This window comes from Phocoena sinus, chromosome 10 (genome assembly GCF_008692025.1).
Source record: "Phocoena sinus isolate mPhoSin1 chromosome 10, mPhoSin1.pri, whole genome shotgun sequence".
NCBI classification, from domain to species: Eukaryota; Metazoa; Chordata; class Mammalia; order Artiodactyla; family Phocoenidae; genus Phocoena; species Phocoena sinus.
The window spans coordinates 79816597-79841421 of record NC_045772.1 but is presented as its reverse complement, the minus strand read 5'-3'; the positions used below and the strand labels follow the sequence as shown (position 1 = coordinate 79841421).

The window sequence follows — 24825 nt, the reverse complement described above, 5'->3', positions numbered from 1 at the left end:
AGTGATATGTGTACCTTCTGTTCCCGCCCTTAAAAAGAAGAGGCATTCCCTTCACTTCCCCCTTTCCCTTGTTCTGCCAATTAGAACGCAGATGTGATGGCGTGAGCTGGAGCATGTATCTTAGACCTTGAAAAGGAAGCTACGTGTTCAAAATGGGAGAACCACAAGATGTAAGGAGGCTGGGTTGGGTATTCATGGAGCCCTGGTTGCCTATTCTTATGTTTTTATGTGAGATATGTCATACTTTTCTTATTTATGCCACTATTATTTTCCAGCCTTGGTTAAAGGAGCTGAAACTAGAGTCTTAACTAATGCAGGTGCTTATGAAAGCAACTGAGTGAAGATGGTTAGGTTTAAGGGAGAACAGATAATGAGTTTCTTCTGGAACATGTAAGTTGCCTGTGGGACATTTAGGGGCATATCTAGCAGGCAAGCTATATGTCTATTTTGAACTTAAGAGAGAATACTGGGCTAGAGAGTTAAAAAAAACTTCCATGGGATCAAAAAATGTGGATACAGAGAATGGAATTTGGGTAGGCATGTGGAGTATACTAATGTAGGTTGAGAGAAGATTTTATTCAGAAGACACCTGTGGATTCCAGAATCATTTGTATTAAGGACATAAAGTCTCTGGTGAGAAGAAATAATTACCCACAGAGAATGGCTAAACCTGAGCTAGAAGAGAACAAAGGCTGAAAACTTGAAGAATAGCTACACTGAAGTAGAGGGTGGAGGAAAGGGATCTTTTGAATTGGATAAAGAATAGTCTGAAGTCAGAGAATCAAGAGAGAATAATTTTGTTAAGGTTGATGGGGGAGTGAATTTCTGTAAAGAGACAGTAACTCAGTCACAAATGCTTGTATATTTGAGTGAGTAAACATAATTGGGAGATAATACACACACATATATATCTTATGTATAGTGATGTAAAGCATATTCACATCACTACACATTGTTAACAATAAGCCTTTATGCTACTATTATAAAGTTGGGGGAAGTGTTGCCTGTGTGCCTTAATCACATGGTGATCAAGGATTCACAGCAATTTACCAGAAAACTAAGAGCATACAATTATTCATACTCTTTATAACAGGACTCATATAATCCATATGTTACTCAGAAGTCTCATTATCAAATATTTCTATAAAATCCTAGATTTGGGGCATCTCATAAATCTAATTTTACTTAAAAAATAACTTCATTAATGTAAAAGCTAATTTTATTGTCAATCTCTAGGCATTATTATCTAAAGGCATTACTGGCATTTGTTAAATTGTTTGGTAGAAAAATTAGGCAAATTACTATATGATGCTGGGGTTTAAGATACACATCTTAAGCAAAGATTCTGATAAATGTATTAAAATAATGTAAAAACGTATAATATGAATAATGGTTAAAACAATGCCTTAGCTGTTAGTAAACTCCCCACTGCCCCCCAAAAAGCAGTGGGTTTGTGGCTTATTGCCAGAAACAGATTTAGACACTGCGGGTTAGATACACTCTGTGTCTTTATATTGTTAAAACTATGCTTTCAAATAGTTTCCTTAAAACTATGCTGACAATTCTTAGATATTGTCATCAAAGAAAAAATTGATTCGTGTTTTATTTATAATTGAAATTGTAAGCCAGGTATTCCTGAATGACAGTACAACAAATATGCAGGTAGAGCTGGTCTCCAACAGGGGTAATTTTCTTTCAGATGTTGGATGATTTTTTTGTTCTATGCTAGGTTAAAGTTTGACATGACACAAAATTCTCTTTATCATTAGAAACATTTAATTTCCCGAACTGAAAGAAATAAATGGAAGGGCCTTCCACTGTTCATATGTAATACTTTGCTTTTTCTGGTCAACTTAAAAGAGTGATCAGACTCTCAGGAGAATGCTGCTTGGGGTCCCACCATGTTCTTTCAAACTCCATTTTTCAAACTTCAGAGTTTTTTCATGATGTGTTAATTCTGTGGTGCACCAAAAATTTTGAAAAAGTTTAATTCAGACTCAATTTATCTTAGTTGTAGCAGCTCTCACATGGCTTTCTGCCCAGAGTATTGCTTGCTCCATCTGCAAAAGTGGTAGAGTGAGTTCTAAGGAAGCAATACGATCGTTTCATATAGATGCAAAACCTAGGTCACTTTTGGATTTTTCAACATGCATCACAAAAAATAGTGTTTAGGAACGAGATGTGACATTTAATTAAGCACTGGGAATTATGTGAATAATTTAGAAGTTAGAATTAACCCAGAATATAAAAAAATATTTCATCATTTTTTAATGTTAGAAGTTTCATTCCATAGATACAAGTCAATGTTTTTTAATGAGGAGTAAAGAAAATAGAGTGGACGCATGTGTTTTCTATATACAGGGGCCACATTTCTGTGTTATTATTTGGAGATCATAGTTAAAGGCAACTCATCGTGTAAATAAGTGTTTATTAATTTACTATAATGATTACATGAATGAAATGATGGCTTTTCTTGTTTCATTTTCTGCCTTGGGCCTTCTTTTGTGTATTAGGCCCTGAGGCCTAATTCATATTTTCAAACTTTAGGGAGTGATTCTTGCCCAGTTATAAATCAAGCTAAACTGTCAAAACCAAATGGTGACCAATGACAATTTACAAAAGAGTGAGAAGTTAGGGTTCACATATCTCCTATAGAATGAAGTTTTTATTAATGGGTTACATCCTGTACAGACTTCAAAGGAGACCTGATTGGAGGAAGGGCCAGAAAGGTGCTTACATAAAGCTTTCACAGTTTATTCTTTATATACTTCATATATAATGTTACAAATCAATATTTGAAATAGTTTCCCATTGGTTAAATGTGAAAGCTGAGTATCATATGAATGTGAAAGAACTGCTCTCAGGGACAGTAGCTCATTTTCAATCTCACTCTGGTATGAGCATGTTCAAAGGGAAGAAGGAAAATCAGGCTCTTTTCCATTTTAAGAAAATGACAATTTATTTTCTGACATTTAAAATGAAGATACAGATACAGAATCTTTCTGCCAGTTAAAACACCTGGGATTGAAAGTAACAGAAAACCTAATTCAAAATGGATTAAATAATAAGTGGAAATTGTTTACATAAATGAAAAGTCCCATGGAGGTGAAGGAAGCTTTAGAACTGATTTAATCAAAGCTTCGGATCCATTTCTCCAATTTATATCAGGTTTGTTCTGCAATCTGCATCTGCTTTTATCCTCAGACAGGTCTCCTTCATGGTCACAAGATGATTGTTAAAAGCAATAGGAATTACATGCTTCTTCACTTATCTCCTCAGGAAGAGAGAAAATTCCTTCCAACAATCATTGAGCAATTGTCCTGAGGTTTGTGCTTGTTGGATGATCTCTGAAACAATTCATATGGTTAGGGCAATGCAATGATTGACTTGGTTTCTCACCGCCCCCCCCTCCCGAATAAACTGTGGCAAGGGGGTTGGGAGTAATTTCTGGTTTATACCAATCAGGACTAACCAAGGTTAGGGTCAATTTCATCCAATATACCTGAATGCTGCACCATGGGGAAAGATTGGATAACTGTAGTATACCCTTTTGCTGCCCAATCACTTTATTTATTTATTTGTTTGGCTGCGTTGGGTCTTCGTTGCTGCGTGTGGGCTTTCTCTAGTTGCGGCAAGTGCGGGCTATTCTTTGTTGCAGTGCGCAGGCTTCTCATTGCAGTGGCCTCTCTTGTTGCAGAGCACGGACTCCAGGTGCGTGGGCTTCAGTAGTTGCAGCACGCAGGCTCAGTCGTTGCAGTGTGTGGGCTCAGTAGTTGTGGCACGTGGGCTCAGTAGTTGTGGCGTGAGGGCTCAGAAGTTGTGGCTCACGGGCTCTAGAGCGCAGGCTCAGTAGTTGTGGTGCACGGGCTTAGTTGCTCTGCGGCATGTGGGATCCTCCCAGACCAGGGATCGAACCCACCTCCCCTGTATTGGCAGGCGGATTCTTAACCACTGCCCCACCAGGGAAGTCGTACCCAATCACTTTAATTAGCAAATGTTTTCTGTCTGTCTCTCCAAAGTGTGTTAGCTTCACCTGGAGTTCCTCATGGTCTAGCAATCAGTGACAAGTTATTTAGTCCCAATGAATGCAAAATGCAATGGAAGAGAAGGGATGAAGACATTGCAATAGAAACTCCCAATTAAAAAGAGGATATTTGGAAACATTACACAGTGGTCACTGTTTTCTGTCATATTCTGAAGAAAGGAGTAGTGAGGATTCCTGGCTGGCTGTGGTGTGTGTTCTTTAGGCAGGTGCTGCTTTGCTCTGTGTGTCCTTTATGTGGCCCTGAGAGGGTCATTGGGGAAGATGCTCTTTTCAGGAAGTTACACTATTTTGGCAGCTCATTTCCTATTAGATGGAGTACAGAATTCTGAGGATCATCGTAACTTGCAGTAGTCACAGGCTACTTTTCAGTCAGGCTTGGGCGTTATTTAATAATATATTCTCCCTTTAATATTAGGTTTTTGAACAATTTGCTTCTTGTTGTTTCTGTAGGGAAGTGACCATGGCCAGAAATGATATGTAGTTCAAATTTTTATATCTTGGAATTTCTATTTCCTAGTAGATCTTCAGTCTTTACCAGTCTGAATTTAGTTTAATGGCCTATCCTGAGATCTCAGTTTAATGGCACCTGCATTGGGGATATTCCAAAGATGCATGGGGGGAGAGGAGGGAAAGGCACCAATAATTTATTCCTTGTCTCCATCATGTCTCCAGTCATCTCTGTAATGAGCGTGATTCTTCCTTTAGTTAAGTAGAAATTAAACTGCTCCACCTTTGGCATGCTTAAAATTATTAGGATTTCAGACATTTAAGTTTGAGGCCTGGAGGCTGTTGTTCCTAAAAGTGTCGACTACAGAGCTTCTTATAATCTTGGTCATGAAAGGTAGGGACTGTCTCTGAAATATTTTAACCAATATACATAACATGAACCCAACTGGCTCATCAATGAGAGTCAATTTATAACATCCATCATGCTTATCAACAAACCCTTAATTTCACCCATGAAAACCCATCTATAGCATTCATTTTGTTGATTAGCATAGTCCCAAGTGTTAATGGAAGACAATGATAGCTGAAGCACTTATCCTTGCTATGTCTGGAATGCAACCTTTCTGATTAAACACCAGCTGAATACTTCTAAAGTGTGAACTCTAGATTATGGCAACTGACGATCATTAGAAGATAAAGTAAATTAAGTAAAGTACATGCACACTACATCACATTACCTACACTAAAGTATTTTGAGGTAAAGTATAACAAGCAAATTCATACTGACTTAACATTCAATACAATATTCAACATTCAATATTCAATACTGAGAATCAGTAGCAGAAGAATCAAACTCTATATTGATTTGATTTGAAGGCTCACATAAATGAACAATGAATATAGGAAAAGGAAGGTGCTAGAAGAGTGCTTATTTAAAAGTTTCACAGTTTGTTCCTTACATCCTTTCGCCTATGTATCGATAGTTCACATGCTGTTGCAGTCACCCATAGAAGTGAGACGGACACCCACCTAAAATTTGGTTCAGATTTCAACCATGCAGATGCCAAGTGGTATAAGAAAGTTTACTGCTTACATGAGGAGACTTTCTAGAAAGAGCAGGGCAGTCTTCCCAAGCAGGTCCAAAATGGCTTTATAGGAGGGTTGGAGGAGAGTACACAACGAGAGACTGGCCTTGGGCATTTTATGGTGGCTAGGGCATGGCACTAGGGTGAAAATTCCCTGTGGCACCGGAGAAGGGAGAACGCAGGCTTTCATATCAGCCTGTCCAGATGCGGGGCAAGAGGGAATGGGTGAGGCTTGAAAATTGTCAAAAGTCAAACATCAAAAATAGAGTCAGAGCCTTTGTTACATATGCTTAGAGTTAGTTTTTTTTTTTACTCCAACAAAGAAAATAATATAGTTGTTACATATTTATATGCTTTGAAAATAACTGTAGTGGATACTTGGCATTTATTTCACTCCCCCCACATTGTGAAGCATACACCTGAGAAGTTTAGGTGGAACTAACCTCACTCTTATTCTCAAACTAATCCAATTGGGATCATCTAATCCTGACCTATGGTGTTCCCCTGTCCATAAGAAATGGTTTGAGAGTGAGAACCAACCACAGGACTTTTGCCCAGAACTGTGTGATGTGGCCCCCTTTCCCCCATCCCCCTACCCTTGATTTGAATGAGAAAGCATATGATCCTTGTTGCTGAAGGCAGTCATCTTGTGACCAAGAAAATGAAGGAGACAAGGAGCTGGAACCCTGATCAAATAAACAAAGATCTGTAGCATTGTACAATACAACAGTAATAAGTTGTAGTGTTTCATTCTTCGTATCAGCAAGTGTTCCGTCTTCTTCTTGAATCCCCTTCTTCTTTGAATAGCACCAGAAACTTGGGCGACATCTTTAGTTCTTTCTTAATTTTTTTTTTTGCTGCCCACATACCTTTCAAATCTTCTGACAATTTCATGGCTACTACCTCAACTCAGACTTTCATAATTTCTCATTCTAGTTATTTCATCAGTCTTCTAACTGGTTTCTCTGTTTCTCCAGTCTTGGCCATCTCTTCCCTGTCTAATGATCCATCCTCCATACTGCTCCTGAAGTAATTCTCCCTGAACCTTGCCTAAATAACCCATTAGTTTTCCATTACCTGCAGGATATATAGCAAACTCCTTAGTGGTTTACAAAACTCTCCATTCATCTTGCCCCATTTACCTTTCCCCTTTATCCTGCCACATTTCCACACATCCTCACCTTTGCTTCACTATACTTACCTACACACTATACAATACTTACCTCAACAGTTCATAGGCAAGGAAATACATATACAGGTACATTTTCCTTTATCTGGAGCACACTTTCATCTCTTCTTAGCTTGGCCAATTCCTACTGATTCTTCAAGACTCATCTTGAGCTTTACATTTTATGAGAAGTACGTCCTGTTTAGTGCAGGGTGAATGAGATGGTCCTCCTCCACATTTCAACAATAAACTTGATTTCCGTGCTTATTATCACTCTATTTCATTTGATTCTCCATATCAGCTCCAAATTTATCTTCTAGAGGGCAGGAACCATGTTTCTCTTCTCAGAAGGTTACAATCTATTAGCATCGTGGGTCTGCAGACACATGCATAGCAAAGGTAACTAACAATAAAAAAAAGATGGCTTATAGAAAGTACCCTGACAAGGAATAGAGCCATAAGTTCTAGAGGAGATAAGAAGACTCGTACATTGCAAATGGGAATGAAAAAACTGGTACGGCCACTTTGGAAAACAGTCTGATAGTTCCTCAAAAGGTTAAGCATAGAGTTACCATATGACCCAGCAATTCCACTCCTAGGTATATACTCAAGAGAAATGAAAACATATGCTGACACAAAAACTTGTATATGTTCATAGAAGCACTATTCAAAATAGCCAAAAAGTGGGAACAACCCAGATATCCACCAACTGTAGAGTGGATCAACAAACTTTGTCAAGATGGTGTGAAGTAAAAGAAGTCAGTTACAAAAGACTACATATTACATGATTCCTTTCATATGAAATGTGCAGAATAGGCAAATCTATAGAGACAAAAAGGGGATTAATGCTCGTCTAGGGCTGGGAGGAGCACGGAACAGTAGGAACGGGGAATGACTGGAAAAGGATATGAGGTTTCTTTTTGTGGTGATGAAAATGTTCTAAAGTTGATGGTGGTGATGGTTGCACAACTTAGTGAATATACCAACAACCATTGAACTGTACTTAAGAAAAGGAAAGACATCATGGAGGTGGAGAGATTTGGGTTCACAAACAAATGATGTGAAAAGCAGAGGCAGTGTGTTGTAGTGAATCAACAAATCCTTTCGTCGGGCACAGCTGACATTGAATCCTGCTCTGCTGCTTGGTCGAGTTACCCTCCCTAAGTCTGTATCCTCACCTAAAAAGTGAATATATTAATATACTTATTCCAGAGGATTCGTGTGATGACAAATTAGATAATACATTTAAAATATTTAGCCCAATTCCAGGCACATAGCAAGTGCTCAATAAATACTAGTTTTTATAAATCTGTTTAATACTGAATATTGGATTAAGTGGGACAGAGGGAGCATGTAGATATATCAATGAAAACTCTCAGAAACTCATCTGAGGGTTCTAGCAGAAAGAGATGAGACACAAAATGATACAAAGATAACTGTATGTATTCAGTTTAAGAAACATTTATTAAATTCTTCTAATCACTAGACACTGTGCTAGGTTGCAGGATATACAATGATAAAGGAGAAGTAGACTAAGACATATACAAATGACTTGGAACAGAATTCGCTTGTATGTAGGTATCTAGTAAAAAAAGAAAAAAAAAAGCTATACAACTGAGAAGTGGTCCTTGACTTGGTGGTCTAGTAGATAGGTAAACAAATATGTGTAAGAAAGCATCAGATTTCCTATAATAGAAATCTGTTTGCTCTGCACACAAAGAAGATGGTGGACAGGAAAAAAGGGTGTAGAAGAGGTGACATTCATGCTCAATATTGAAACTGTTCATTAATCACTTGAGCCTGCACTTACTGGAGAACTGATTGTTAGGATTCCTTGCTGACATATTCCACCTCCAGTACAGAGCAGAGATTATTACAGGCTTGAGCCAGTTTTGTTCAATGGAAAGATGAGAAAAATAATGTCCAAAATGTTAAAGTTCAGAACGTTAAAGAATGCCTGTTATACAATGAACATGAATATTCCAGAGACTTATGCTCAAATTCCTAGGTTACTTGTCTGTCTTTCTTACTAGACTGTTAACTCCTTGAAGGCAAAGATCTTGAGTGTATCCTGTGCACTCTTGGATTGTCCCAACTTGGCTCAGTAGGGACAGTAAAAAATTGTTATGTAAATTGTTAAATAGATGTTCCCCAAATGCCTCCCATGTCAAAAATGGAAAAATCTTTAACAAATGTCCTGGTAATTGTTTTTCTTTCACATCTATGGACAGTCTGCAATGGACTAAAAAAAAAAAAAAAAAATCTATATAACCATGCCTGCTTTCAAATAAAACAGTCAGTTTTGTCATTCTCTCTTTTCTTTAGGAGAAATTATTTGAAGGTTTGGAAAAAAGGGGGTGTCTTGGCAGCTGAAAATTGATTCTCTCTGAAACAGAGATGGCATCTACAAATTGCTGTGATCTGGAGATGAAGACAAGAACATACGTAATTCTAGAGCAGAGCTCTTTGGCTGAAGTCATACAGCAGTGGTCTGGAAAGGCTCTCGGCTTGGGTGCATCCTGGTGCTTTGAGAGTTCCGATACGTCAAGAGGAGATGGAGCAGTTGTCTATTCCACTGTTTCTTGAGCACACGTCAGCATTTAACTCAGTTCCAGTATTTAGAGAACTCTGCTTGGAGGTGGTGAAGAGGATTGTTCCTCTTCTCTGGAACAATCCTACAAAGTCCCGGATGGCAGTGCCAACTCGGGGACGGTTTGATTTGCATGGATTAGATATAGCAAAAGGGCCTGTCATTCAAGGGGAATTAGAAGATGTAACCACCAGGAAGTAGTGCCTGAGTCAACCTCTCTCCCAGGGCAGCGATCCGATGACCACTCGAGCCAGGCGTGGCGGGCCTGTGAAGATGGGGCCCCCGGGCCCGGCCTCAGCATAGGCACACGTGACGCGGTGTGGGCGTTGAGTGACAGGCGCGGCCTTGGGCGGGCATTGGCGGAAATCAACTTCCGGGGGCAGAGGTGCTGGAAGCCGGGTGGTGCGTGGTACGTGGGCTACCCCAACTCGTGTAGCCGGGGCCCTGGTTCCCCGGGTCTGGGTCGCGCCCGGGTGCACGCGTGCAGGGCTGTGGGTGGCTCACCTGACGGCGTGGGGGAGCGGCGCGGCGGCGGCGGCGGCGGCGGCGGCGGCGGCGTTGAGAGCCGGGGCGCAGGTAAACGGACGCTCGCCTTTTGGGCCTGGGTCTGGGGCCGGGGCCGCGCGAGGCCGGCTGCGCGCCCGGAGGCGGCCTGGGCGCGGGCGGGGAGCGCAGCCGGGCTTCCGCCCGGGCCTGGCCCCGGGAGGTCGGTCGCGGTGCCTGAGAGTCAGGGGGCGTGACCTGCCTCGCTTGGCGGGCGGTGCCGACCCGTGCTTGCCCTCTCCGCCAGGTTTCGGCCCCTGCGCTTTGCAGAATCGAATGTTTTCGAAAGCCTACGCACAAGTACACGTGACTGTTGTGTCACCGAAGCTCCCACCGAACGTTGACTTTGATCCTTGCCGAGTTTTCACCGATCGCGCCTGGTTTATGTTTCCCCTTCGACTTGGCCACGTACACCAGGGTAAAAGCTCTACAACGGCCGTCAGTGACATTTCCTTGCCGTTACTTTGGGCCATAGGTTGCAATAAAAGTGGCGTTTCGGGGTGAAAGCAGCAGCCAGTAACTTTCCTAGTGGTGAGGCATCCTTCATCCTCTGAAGTGCGCCCCCTCTCTCCTCAAAGATGTTTCTTCCATCTGCCCTTGTTGCGTAGTGCGGAGCAAAGCTTTGGACGTGAAACCTATTTTTGTCTTCGCTCGAAGGAGTGGGGACTCTATTAAAAGCAGCGCTGAGTAGGTTTTTTTTTTTTTTTTTTGGTAGGATGATGTTGCTGCTGCTCCTCTCACTTGCTTCCGTGTTGAGAGTTGGGGCAGATGCTGATTTCCTGGAGGGTAAAGTTCTGGTCACAGCTATAGGTGATTCAGCGGCACCTTAAGAATTCCGGCTCTTTTCCTTCCCTCCCCCTCTGAACTGTGCAGATACTGATGCCCACCTTACTCTCCAAATATTTATCTGGGCGGTAGTTGGATGATGGCTTTTGGACGCAGTTTGGATGTTGCATGGTACTAGAGATTGGGGTGGACTGACGTTTCATCTTGTCATTGGGGTGGGCTAACATTTCACCCCACGGTTTAAGACAAAATACCCAGAATATTTAGTTGGGTGGGGTGACAGGGAGTGGCAATAAATTCGCATTGTTCTCTGCCATCAGAGAGCTGAACACTTCATATCATTTACCTTCTGCTACGATTTCTGTTGCATTAAGGGAATTCGCTGTACTGTACCTGTAAGGTTAATGCAGCGGGGGGATGCCAGGGGAAGTGCACCTGTATGGTGCTGGCTAGCCAGTAAATTGTGTGGTAGAGAATTGCCCTGGTTACAAAGTTTGGTATCCTCCAGGCTGGCTAGGAGGTTCTTCTGTGGGCTGGGAAATCTTATTATGAACAGGTTTCCTAGCAACAGTACAAGCCAAATGGAATAAACATAAAGAAAACAAAGTGATGAAAGTTACAATTTACCTCTTAGCTTTTATTAAATGGAAAAATGTATCTTACTGGAGTGATCAGCTCAAACCTTCTGAGAGCTTTCTGTTTATTTTAATCATCTTGATACTTAATAACAGACAAAAAACTTCAGAAAGTCATCACAGAGAGACAGCTTCTTTTTTTTTTGGTGGCAGTTTAAAAAAGAAAGAAGAAGAAGAAAAGAAAGATGGTTACAAAGTAGCTGGTCTGAAGCTTAAATGGACAAACAGGAATTTGTCTGGTTAGAGGCATTTTATCTTGAACCCCTAGCTATAGATGTAAGATTTGTAAAGTACATAGGATTGTTATGAATAAAGAAAACTATTTGAAGGTTTATTATCTTGCCCTTCATAGCAGAAATTGGGGTGGAAGTACATTAGGGTGGATGGGACTCTTTTAATCAGTAAATTGTAAAGGGCATGTTTAGGTGAGTTGTTTCCAAATTTTAGTTTGTAATCACTGTGCCTCCTTTATCAGTCTGTTACTTGTGACTTTTGGTCTTTCTTGAAACTCATCAAATTTTGTTATTTTTCTGTCTAAACAATGAGAACAATAAAAAAGGCAACTCTCTTTAGAGTAACTCTTTGTATCAATGTGTTTCTTCTTATTTACTATTGATAAATCAATATTTTGATTTCCAGTATTTCTGATTTTTTTGTTTCCCCACTGTTTCTCCCCCACCCAAATACCCATTTAGCTGGGTTTAGCTCATTTAACTTGATGCATATTTTCCAAAAGGGCATGTCCTGTGTCTTTTAAAATGTGGGTTTATTGAGGTATACTTTACAAGTAAAAAAAATCTCGTCTAGTATCTTGTTATTTAAATTCTAACATGCATAATAGTCATGTAACCACTACCACAATCTAGACAAAGAACATTTCTGTCATTCCAAAAAGTTCCCTCATTGCTCCTTTGTAGTTCATTTTCTCCCCTCAGCAGTAGATCTGGCCACCAGTGATTTGTTCGCTGTTCCTATAGCTTTGTCTTTTCTGGAATGTCATATAAATGGACTCCTACTGTGTATAGAACTTGTTTTCTGGTTTCTTTCACGTAATGCTTTTGTGATTCATCCATTTTAGTGCATGTATCAGTGCTTTGTTCTTTTTTTATTGCTGAGTGCTATTTCATTGTCTGGCTATATCACAATTTGTTTATCTATTCACCAGTTGGACATTTAGGTCGTTTCCAGTTTTTGGCATTTAGGAATGAAGCTGCTGTAAACGTTCATGTACAGTTCTTTGTACATTCATCTACCGGTCTCTGTGTAGAGATATGCTTTCATTTCTTTTTGTTAAATATTTAGGAGTAGGATTCTTTGATCATGTGGCAAATGTTTGTTTAACTTCTTAAGAAATTACCAAACTATTTTACAAGATAGCTGTTTCATTTTACATCCTTACCAGCAATGTTTGATGGTTCCATTTGCTCCACATCCTGGTCAGCATTTGTCATTTTACTTTTAATCTTAGCTATACTAATAGGTATTTAGTGCTATCTCATTGATGTTTTAATTTAAATTTTCCTGTCAACTGATATGTTGAGCATCTTTTCATGTGCTCATTTGCTATCATTTGCTATCTGTATGTCTTCTTTGGTGAAGTTATCTGTTCAAATCTTTGGTCTATTTTCTTAGTGAGTTGTAAGAATTTTGTATAGTCTGGATACAATTCCTTTATCATATATATGTTCACAAATATTTTCTTTCAGTCTGTGCTTTGTCTTTTTAGTTTCTTAACAGTATCTTTCAAAGAGCTGAAGTTGTAAATTTTGAAGAAGTCCAGTTTATCATTTTTTTCTTTTATGATTTGTGCTTTTGCGTCCTACCTAGAAAAATTTGACTAACCCAAAGTTATAAAGATTTATTTTTTTAAAAGTGTGTTTTCTTCTAGAACTTTTATAGTTTTGTATTTTACCTTTAGGTCTGTGATCTGTTTTGATCAATTTTTTCTTCATTTTTCTATGTGGTGCAAGATATGGGTCAAAGTTCTTTTTCTCTTGCCCTTTCTTTTTTTGTGTATTGACACCCAATTTGTCCAGCACCACTTACTGAAAGGACTATCCTTACTATCCTTTCTTCAGTAAATTTTCTTGGCACCTTTGTCAAAAATCAATTGACTCTGTATGTGTAGATCTGTTCCTGGACTCTCTGTTCTCTTCCATTGTTCTATGTGTCTCTCCTTTGGCCCAAACTACAACGTCTTCATTAATGTAAATTAAAAAAAAAAATTTATTATTTATTTTTGGCTGCATTGGGGGTCTTCGTTGCTGCACACGGGCTTTCTCTAGTTGCAGCAAGAGGGGGTTACTCTTCGTTGCCATGTGCAGCCTTTTCATCGCAGTGACTTCTCTTGTTGCAGAGCACGGGCTCTAGGCATGCGGACTTCAGTAGTTGTTGGCACGCAGGCTCAGTAGTTGTGGCACACGGGCTTAGTTGCTCCACAGCATATGGAATCTTCCCGGACCAGAGCTCGAACCCGTGTCCCCCTGCATTGGCAGGTGGATTCTTAACCCATGCCCCACCAGGGAAGTCCCTATTAATGTAATTTTATAGTATGTCTTGAAATTAGGAAGTCTGAGTCTTCCAGCTTACTTTTTGTGTGTGTTTGTTTTGGGTATCCTAGCTCCCTTTCTTTCCATGTACATTTTTAGAATCAGCCTATTCTATAAAAAAGCATCCTGGGATTTTGACTGGATGCACTGAAGTTATAGTTTTATATGGAGAGAATTGACATCTTAATGTTGTTAAGATGTTAATAAAGTCTTTGATTTTTCTCATTAACGTTTTAAAGCTTTCAGCATAATAATTTTGCACATATTTGTGCAAAATGTTATATTTATGTCTAAGTGCTTCATGTTATTTGGTGCTGTTGTAAATGGTGATCTTTTAAAAAATTTCAGTTTCCATTTATTTATATAAATAAATTGATATTTTATATTGACCTTGAATTCTCAACCTTGTTAATAAATTCAATTACCCTAGTAGCTTTTGTAGACTCATTGGGATTTTCTATGTAGACAATCTTGTCTGCCAGTAGAGACAGTTTTAGTTCATATTTTCCTGTTTGCCTTTTATTTCATTTTCTTGTCTCGTTGCACTGGCTAGGACTTTCAGTGTGATGTTAGACGGAACAAGTAAGAGCTGACATCCTTGCCTTGTTTTTCTTAGTGGGGAAGGCATGTAATCTTTTACCATTAAGTAGTTAGCTATAGGTTTTTTTGTAAGTACAGTTCTCATCAGATTGAGGAAGTTTTCTTTAGCTTCTTGTTCACTGACATTTTTTTAAAAATCGTAAATGAATACTGTATTTTTTTTTGATTGTGGAAATCATAGTTGATTACAGTAGAAAATTGGGAAATAATCCTATAAAGAAAAGAGTTAATCCATTTCCATTAATATGAGATAATTCCTGCTATATTTTGCTGGCTTTTTTTTGTTTTTTGCGGACATTTAAAAAACAAAATTGTAAATATTGTCTTACAGTTTTTTCTTTTTGCTAGGCTTACACTGAGTGCTTACTACATCATGAATTTTTGGAGAACTTGATTTGTATGTTCTTGATTTGTAGTTAGGATAGTTGTTTTCCTCAGAATTAATATTAAATCTTTGTGCATAACTCTGATAAAATTTTTTTAATTGATTTTTAAAAACATGGTTATTACTCAAAGTGTATGAAATTTTTTCAGATTCTTAATATACACTGCCTCTTTGTTTTATTTTATATTCCTAGAATTTGTCCTCCAGACTATGTAATAAATTTTAGAGCAAAATGTGGCAGTCAGTATCATTGACTTTTTGTGCATCACTTTATGGTAGAATCCTAGAATTTCAGAAACTCAGTTCCTTAGATTTTATCCAGTTTAAATCATTTATTTTATAGGTTTAGCATGTGGACTAAGTAAATGGCTTTTCCATCCACATTATTATTTTGCTGTCAGTGATCTAGATAGAATTCCTGATGCATTTTGTGTAATGTAAAATACTCATGTTTTTCTTTTGATAAGGATTGTAGAAATCTTTGTGTCCAGCATCATGCAGTAACCCTTTATGTGTGTTGTTTTATTGAATTCCAACCAGAACCTTTTGAGGTAGGTACTATTTTTCCCATTTCATAGATGAGGAAACTGAGTCTCAGACAAGTGAGCAAAGTTATTTATGGTTGTATTAACAGTGAGTGGTAGAGCTGGAGTTTGATCACAAGTCTTCTTGAATTGCTTTTATTTGTAGGCTATAATGCCAATGTAGAGTTTACGTAAGCATTTTGTATGTAGTCTGCTTACTCTGGATCTGTCTTCTAATTTTAATTCTTAGAATAAACTCATTAAGCAATTTAGTAAATCAACATGAGACAGTATCAGTTAATTCTAAAATATTTACCCAAATTTCTGTCCTTTTATATTGTCTAATTTTAAATTGTTTTAAGTATTTCTTGACCTGTATCCTCTTCCCTTCCCTGTCAAATCCCCAGTAAGTGGTACAAAGACTGTTGTTAGCTATATGCTGTAGAGTTTTACTTAAAGAATTAGAGATACATTTATTGTCACTAGCAGAGAATACAATAATTTTAAAATTTTGAAATTAGAAGACTTTTTAAAAGTTACAGGTTTAATAGATGAAGATCAGAAATAATGTTAGCTACTTTAAAATGCAACATGTTATAATTGTAGTAAACCTTCTTACCTTAGAAGGGTATGAACATGTTGGTATTTATGTAATGCAGTTGAACACATATACTCATATAGATTAACTATATCAGTGACATAACCACTATTTTGTAAAGTGTGGAATCACTTTTTCCTGGTATTCAGAGAAGGCTGACTTTCTTCTCCCTTTGCCAGCCTTGCTAACATAGACCATGTGCATCTCCTACCAAAAGTGGGCACAGATAACGAAGAGGCCAGCCAAATTGCCTTTTATTTTGTGTTCCATCTTGTGGTGAAAGAGGGTCTACATGATCATTTCAAGATGCTTTACTTTTGTATTATAAGAATTCAGAACATCTGCAACTGTAGTAAAGACAGTGCTGCGGTATTATGCAAGATGCATTCATCTAAAAGTATGCTTCACTGATAGGGGCTTATATGAATATTACTAAAAAACTACATTTTGGATGAATGAAAATCAGATTTTTGACTGACTTACAGACTTTTATAAAATGGATGCTCCAAACCTTGGGTTGTTTATAGTATACCATTCTGCATATTGATTATGAAATATTCAGTTATCCTTGATACATTACTGGTGTGCAAAATTTTACTTGTGTCTTTGAATCTAAGGCATGTCGTGTAGTCAGTACCTAGTTGGATCATGCTTTTTATTCATTCTGCAAATTTCTGCTGTTTGATTACAGTGTTTAACCCCTGTGTATTTTTTTTTTTTTTTTTTTGCGGTACGCGGGCCTCTCACTGTTGCGGAGCACAGGCTCCGGACGCGCAGGCTCAGCCGCTCCGCAGCATGTGGGATCCTCCCAGACCGGGGCACGAACCCGTGTCGCCTGCATCAGCAGGCAGACTCTCAACCACTGCGCCACCAGGGAAGCCCAACCCCTGTGTATTTAATATAATTGCTGATACTTGTTGAGTTTCTTGGATGTGTAGGTTAATGTTTTTCATCAAATTTGTGAAAATTTCAAGCATTCTTTTATTTATTTATTTATTTTTTGTGGGTACGCGGGCCTCTCACTGTCGTGGCCTCTCCTGTTGCGGAGCACAGGCTCTGGATGCGCAGGCTCAGCGACCATGGCTCATGGGCCCAGCCGCTCCGCGGCATGTGGGATCATCCCGGACCGGGGCACGATCCCGGGTCCCCTGCATCGGCAGGTGGACTCTCAACCACTGCGCCACTAGGGAAGCCCTCTTTTATTTATTTTTAAATTTGTTTATTTTATTCCTTTTGGCTGCATTGGGTCTTTGTTGCTGTGCGTGGGCTTTCTCTAGTTGTGGTGAGCAGGGGCTACTCTTCGTTGTGGTGCGTGGGCTTCTCATTGTGGTGACTTCTCTTGTCGGGGAGCATGGGCTCTAGGAGTGTGGGCTTCCGTAGTTGTGGCACGTGGGCTCAGTAGTTGTGACTTGTGGGCTCTAGAGCACAGGCTCAGTAGTTGAAGCACACAGGCTTAGTTGCTCCGCGGCATGTGGGATCTTCCCAGACCAGGGCTTGAACCCGTGTCCCCTGTATTGGCCACTGCGCCACCAAGGAAGCCCCTCTAGCATTATTTCTTGAGGTAGTTATTCTGCCCCTTTCTTTCTCTCCTCTTTTTCTGGAACTCTCATTATGCTTATGCATATGTTGGTATTCCTGATGGTTATCCACAGGTTTTGATACTTTGTTTATTTTTCTTTATTCTTTTTTCTTTCTATTCCTCAAACTGGATAATCTCAATTGACCTATTTTCAGATTCACTGATTCTTTCTTCTGTCAACTCAGGATTTGCTGTTGAGGCCTTCTAGTGAATTTTTTATTTCAGTCAGTGAACTTTTCAACTCTAGATTTATATATTTTATTTTTATAATTCCTATCTTTTCATTAGTACTCTATATTTTATGAGACTGTTATTATACTTTAGTTATTTAGGCATAGTTTCCTTTAGTGATTTGAGACTACATGTTTGAACATATTTAAAGTAGTTGATTTTAATGTCTTTGTCTAAGTCTATAATGTCTGAGTTTCCTCATGAGCAAATTTTTATTGACTGCCGGTTTTCTGCTCTGTGTGTGGACTATACTTCCTTGTTTCTTTGCATGTCTCATAATTTTTGTTGAAAACTAGATATTTATAAATATATGTGTATATATATTTTTTTAATATATTTTACATGTAACATGGCAACTCTGGAAATCAGAAATTCCTCTCCTCCCCAGAGTTTTTTATTGTTGCTGTTTTTGTTGCTATTTTTGCTGTCTTGTTTAGTGACTTGGTGAACTCTTTTTGTAAACTCTGTATTCTTTGTCTTGTATGGCCACTTGGAATTATTAGCAGTTATATTATGCCAGTTCATTTTATATAATTGGGTCAATTTACATAGAGGAAATCTTTAGTTAGGGCTTGTGAATTATGATTAAAAAGTTCATTGATTATCAAAATGATTACAAAAAGTAAGAAAACATTTATTGACTGCTTACCGTGTGCTATGCCTGAACATGTTACTTGGTTAATGGGATTATCAGACAACCAGAAGCCCAGGTTTGTTTGTTTTTTTTTTTAATTTGGTGAAAATCTCTAGACTTGTACTTGTGGGGTTTTAATGCCTTAGTAATCAAAAGTAGCTGGACTTATTTTTTTCCCTAGCATTTAACTCGCTGGCTTAGCATCTTGTCATCTTGTACTACCTGAGAGTCATAATTGAGAATATTATTTTCAGTGCTGTAGAAGACATTGGGATGATTCAAACAGTTGATAAGAACATGGGGTTAAAATGTAGAAATACTTATACACAACTAATGGAACTTAAGTAAATAAGACTTACTGTGTCAGTGCCATCACCTAATAGCTAGCATTTTTTGGATTTGGTTATATATTTACTCAGTAGAGAAATAGTATCAGTTGACATTTCTGTAGGATCCTGGCACTATGGCATATAAAAAAGTTGGGAGTGCTTGGATTGCCTTGTGGGAAAACTTTGGATTTTTAGCTAATGGCTTAGTTAATCTTCATAATAGTGCAGAGGAAAAGTCTTTCAAATATTGCTCAGAAATGGTCAGATTTGTCAGGAATGTACCCAATAATAGAGGGAAAGGAGAACTTTGTGTGCTTCAGATATGCTTTTTTCCTTTTTTTTTCCCCACATGCACACTTAACTATGTTTTGGATGAATTAGAGTCTATATACGTTAGAAATCTTTTATAGATAAAATTGGTAGTCAATTACTTATTATGTATGGAAGTGAAAAAAAAAAATTACAAGTTAGGATCAGATGAAAAAAATGATCCTGCTGAGGATACTGGTACTTTACTTCAGGAAGAAATGAAAATTAGTGGTCAGGACAGTTTTATATTATCTTAGAAAAATGTGAGCAAGCAAGTCCTTTATGTGTTTCTCTGGTAAACAAGTCTGTTTCCTGTTAAAGGGCACTGTTAGCAGATGAAGACCTTTGATAGGTGCATAAACAAGGATTTAATAACTGTCAAACTAAGTTAATGAAAGTAAAATAATGGACAACTGAACTATGGTGAGAAGCAAATTTCAATTCAATAGAAATCTATATTTCAGGTTCCTATACTAGGCACTGGAGGATACAGAAATAAATGTCACTTGGTTTTCAAGGACCTCACAGTCAAGTAGGTGAGAGTTATATAAACTGATACATTATAGGGAGAGCACTGATTGGGAAGGAATGGGATCCTGAAAGTTAGGAGTGTGTGGGAAGAGATGAAGCTAGACACATCGAGCCCCTGAATTTTGATGAGTATTTTTTGCCAGTGGGAGCATCCTTCCCGCCCTCAGTGGTAGTGGCCTCTCTACCCACAGTGGCAGCTACTTCCTCACTCCCAGTGGGAGTAGCCTCTCCACCCGTGTCTGAGATCTGAGGGGATTAATTCTGCATTAATGGCAGACCCTGAGGCAGTTGCCAGGCAAGACAATGCTGATCTCCTCAGGACCTGTCCCCAACACTTTTCTTTGCTTCTAGATCTATGACTAGACTGAAATCTCGGCAGGCTTCTAAAGGTGAGGTACAAAGTGTGACTCATGGGGAAATGTACTATACCGCAAAAGAACTACTTGAACTTTCTAATTTATACAGACAGATTCAGGGAACATGTGTGGGAATGGATACTAAAGGTGCAGCATAATCATGAAAAGAACGTAAAGTTGGACCAGGCAGAATTTATTGATATGGGCTCACTAAGCAGAGATTCTCCATTTAGTGTGGTGGTTTGGCTGAAATATGGACCAAAAGGTGGCTCACAGTGAGTGAGCTGCAAATGCTGGGCCTACCTGTCTTGGTTTACTGTAGAGGAAGGGAATCAAGGGCTTAGGGAGATTGGAATGTTAGAGTGGATTTGTCATTTAGGAAGTGCTCACCCAAACTGGGAGGGTCCAGAAGACATAGCTTCTACCAATATTATGAGATAAATCGTGAGGTGAGCCCTGGCATCCTTGGCGAGCTCTGTGATACTTCAGTAGGGCATGCAGTCACTGAACTGGGAAACCTAAATGCAATGGGAGTAAATGAATTCCAGGGTGGCAGGGACTGAGTAATGACATCCATCTGTCAAAGGCAAGGTGAGCGTGGTTTGGGCAGCAGAGTCAAAGTGGCAATTAGAATAGTCTGATTTAGGCAGAACAATGGTGTTGGCTAGTTGATCATGGTGTTCCTAGAAGTGAAATAGATAGGAAGCCTACTAAATTCTTACTTGATCTGTATAAGCAGAAAAGTTCTAGGTCAAGTGAACCGAAGTCTAGCCTGAATCAGAAAAAACAGAGAGTCATGACCCATCAATCAATTCTGAGACTTGAATTTTTACAGACCTAGAACCCCTTGAATGAAGAGGAGGCAGGGTTCCCTTGAGGAAGGACGCTGGTACATTGCCAAAATTTACTGTCAGTCTTTCTGTCAGCCCTTCTAAAGGGCTCTGTGGCCTTTCATCATGGTAATTGTGCATTGGGGAAAAGGAAATAATCACACCTTTCAAGGACTGCTGGTTACTGGCTCTGAATTGACGCTAGTTCCATGGCACCCAAGTTGTCCCTTTGGTCCATCGTCAGAATCGGGGCTTATGGAGGTCAGGTAATCAATGAAGTTTTAGCTCAGGTCTGTCTCACAGTGGGCCCAGTGGGTCCTCAAATCCATCCTGTAGTTATATCTCCAGTTCCAGAATGCATAATTGGAATAGATACAGTCAGCAGCTATCACAGTCCCCACATTGGTTATCTGACCAGTGGAGTGAAGGTGATTATGGTGAGAAAGGTCAAATGGGAGCCACTAGAATTGCTTCAACCTAAGAAAAGAGTAAACCAAAAGCATTATCTCATATCTAGGGGGATTGCAGATATTAGTGCCACCATCAAGGACATGAAACATGCAACGTTGGTGATTCCCACCACTTCTGCATTCATCTGATCTGTTTGGCCTGTGCAGAAGACCAGATGGATCTTAGAGAATGACAGTGGATTATTGTAAGCTTAACCAGGTGGTGATTCCAATTGCAGCTGCCATATATAGTTTTATTGCTTGAGTAGATTAACACATCCCCTGATGACTTGTATGCAGCTATTGGTCTGGCAGATGCGTTTGTCTCCATCTCTGTCAGCAAGGTCCAACTGAAATAGTTTGCTTTCAGCTGGCAAGGCCAGCAGTACACCTTCACTGTCCTACCTCAGCCCTACGTCATAATTTAGTTTGTGTGGATCTGTATCACTTTTCTCTTTCACAAGATATCATCACACCGGTCCATTAAATTGAGGACATTATGTTGACTGGACCTAGTGAGCAAGAAGCAGCAACTTCTCTAGACTTAGTAGTAAGACATTTTAGTGTCAGAGAGTAGGAAACAAATCTGATAAAAGCTAAGGGTCCTTCTACCTCAGTGAAATTTCTGGGGGTCTAGCGGTGTGAGGTATCTTGAGATATCCCTTCTAAGGTTAAGACAAGGATAAGTTGTTGCATCTGGGCCTTCCTGCAACCAAGAAAGAGGCACAACATCTAGTGGGTCTCTCTGGATTTTAGAGACAACATATTCCTCATTTAGGGTGTGTTACTCTGGCACATTTACTGAGTGACTCAAAAAGCTGCTAGTTTTGAGTGGGACCCAGAATAAGAGAAGACTCTGCCACAGGTCCAGGCTGCTGTGCAAGCTGCTCTGTCACTTGGGCCATATGTTCCAACAGACCTAGCAGTCCTTGAAGTGTCCGTGGCAGATAGGGATGCTGTTTGGAGCTTTTGGCAGGTTCCTTTAGGAGAATCAGAGTGTAGGCCCTTAGGATTTTGGACCAAAACCCTGCCATCCTCTGTGGATAACTGTGCCTCTTGAGAAGCAGCTGTTGGCCTACACTTGGGCCTTAGAGACTGATTGCATAACCATGGGCCTCCAAGTTACCATGTGACCTTAGCTGCCCATCATGAAGTGAGTGTTATCTGACCCACCAAGCCATAAAGTTGGGCACGTGACACAGCAGCACTCCATCATCAAGTGGAAGTGGAATATATCTGATCAGGCCCGAGCAGGCCCTGGAGGCACAGATAAATTGAAGAAGTGGCCCAAATGTCCATGGGCCCTACTCTGCTACAGCGTGTTCTTTTTCCAGACTGCACCTCTGGCTTCATGGGAAGTTTGCTAACATCAGTTCACAGAAGAGAAGACTCAGGCCTGTTATATAGATGCTTTTGCATGATATGCAGGCAGCACCAGAAAGTGAATGGCTGCAGCCCTACAGCCCCTTTCTGGGACATCCCTGAAGGATAGTGGTGAAGGGATATCCTCCCAGTGGGCAGAACTTCAGGCAGTGCACCTGGTTGTTCACTTTGCTTGGAAGGTCAAATGGCCAGACATACAATTGTGTACTGATTCATGGCTTATGACCAATGGTTTGGCTGGATGGTTAGGGACTTGGGAGAAACATGGTTGGAAAATTGGTGACAAGGAAATTTGGGGAAAAGGTGTGGATAGACCTCTTTGAATGGGCAAAAAATGTGAAGATATTTGTGTACCATGTGAATGCTCACTAAAGAGTGATCTCAGCAGAGGAAGATTTTAGTAATCAAGTGGATAGGATGACTCACTCATTCTGTGGATACCAGTCAGCCTCTTTCCCCTGTCACCGCTGTCATTGCCTCGTGAGCTCATAAGCAAAGTGGCCATGCTGGCAGCGATGGAGGTTACACATAGGCTAAGCAACAGACTTCCACTCATCAAGGCCAACCTGGCTATGGCCACTGCTGAGTGCCCAGTCTGTCGTCAGCAGAGACTAACACTGAATCCTTGATATGGCACCATTCTTTGGGGTGATTAGCCAGCTAAGTGGAGGCAGGTTGGTTATACTAAACTACTCCCATAATTGAAGTGGCAGTGATTTGTTCTTGCTGCAGTAGATGTTTACTTTGGATATGGACTTGCCTTCCCTGCATGCAGTGCTTCTGCCAAAACTGTCATCTCTGAACTTATAGAATGCCTCATTCACCACATACTATTCCACATAGCATTTCTTCTGATCCAGGAACTCACTTCACAGCAAGAGAAGTGCAGCAGTGGGCCCATGTTCATGGAATTCATTGGTCTTATCTTGTTTCCTGCTATCCTGAAGAAGCTGGCTTGACAGAATGGTGGAATGGTCTTTTGAAGACTAAGTTATGGTGCCAGCAAGGTGTCAGTATCTTGCAGGACTGGTGCAAGGTTCTCCACAAGGTTGTATATACTTTGAATTAGCATACAGTATATGGTGCTGTTTCTTCCATAGCCAGGGTCACAGGTCCAAGAATCAAGGGGTGGAAATGGAAGTGGCACCATTCACTATTACCTCTAGTGAGCCACTAGCAAAACTTTGGTTCCTGTTTCTATGACTTTCTGCTCTGCTGGCCTATAGGTCTTAGTTCCAAAGGGAGGAATGCTTCCACCAGAAGACACAGTGATTCCACTGAATTGGAAATTAAGACTACTGCCCAGCCACTTTGGACTCCTCATACCTCTGAATCAACAGGCAAAGAAGGGAGTTGCTGTGCTGGCTGGGGTGACTGATCCTGACTACCAAGGGGATATTGGACTACTGTTCCACAATGGAGGTAAGGAAGAGTGTGTCTGAAATGCAGGAGATTTTTTTAGGGCATCTCAATATTATCATGCCCTGTAATTAAAGTCAATGGAAAACTAAAACAACCCAATTGAGGGAGGACTACTGATGGCCCAGAACCCTCAGGAATGAGGATTTGGGTAACTCCACGAGGTAAAGAACCATGACCAGCTGAAGTGCTTGCTGAAGATAAAAGGAATACAGAATGGGTAATGGAAGAAGGCAGTTATAAATACCAGCTACAACCATTTGAGCAGTTACAGAAATGAGGACTGTAATAGTCATGAGTATTTCTTCCGTATTTTGCTATGAATATGTGTGTGTGTGTGTGTGTGTGTATGGCAATATATATGTAAACTATCTTTGCTTTTTTCCTCTCTTAACCACTTATCATGTAACATAAAATGCATTAGGTGTATATCATAGTATTTTAAGTATTATTAACTTTACAGCATAGTATTTAAATTTTGGGATATCAAGGAGTAGAGTAAATATCACTCAAGGACTTTACTTCCTCTTCTGGAGAAGAGGTTAGTGTGTTTCCAGTTGTACATAGGATAGCTATATCACATTTTATGACCTTGGTATAAAAGAATTATGTCCTTATTTGGAGATTAAGTATGGTTTAAGAGATGAGTATGGGTGCCAAGTAGACAAGGGGTAGACTTGTGATGGTTAATTTTAGGACCGTGGGGTGCCCACATAGTTGATCAAACTTTATTCTGAAGGTGTTTGTGAGATTAGCATTCGAATTACTAGACAGAGTAAAGCAGATTGCCCTCATCCAATCATTTGAAGACCTGAATAGA

At 39.8% G+C, this 24825-nt stretch overlaps 1 protein-coding gene and 1 pseudogene across 3 annotated transcripts in view; both read left to right on the top strand.

Moving 5' to 3' along the window:
• The first annotated feature begins 9572 nt into the window (after window positions 1-9572).
• On the top strand, window positions 9573-24294 carry LOC116761211 (annotated as a pseudogene).
• Window positions 10164-24825, top strand: part of CCDC91 (coiled-coil domain containing 91) — a 385980-nt gene continuing 371318 nt past the window's right edge. Inside the window, exon 1 of one of the 3 annotated variants that reach the window (XM_032645518.1) lies at window positions 10164-10409. The gene's annotated coding sequence lies outside the window, so the exon portion shown is untranslated. Of the gene's footprint in view, window positions 10410-23931; window positions 24009-24825 lie in introns of those variants that run through there. The other 2 variants (XM_032645520.1, XM_032645519.1) reach the window with 2 other exon arrangements.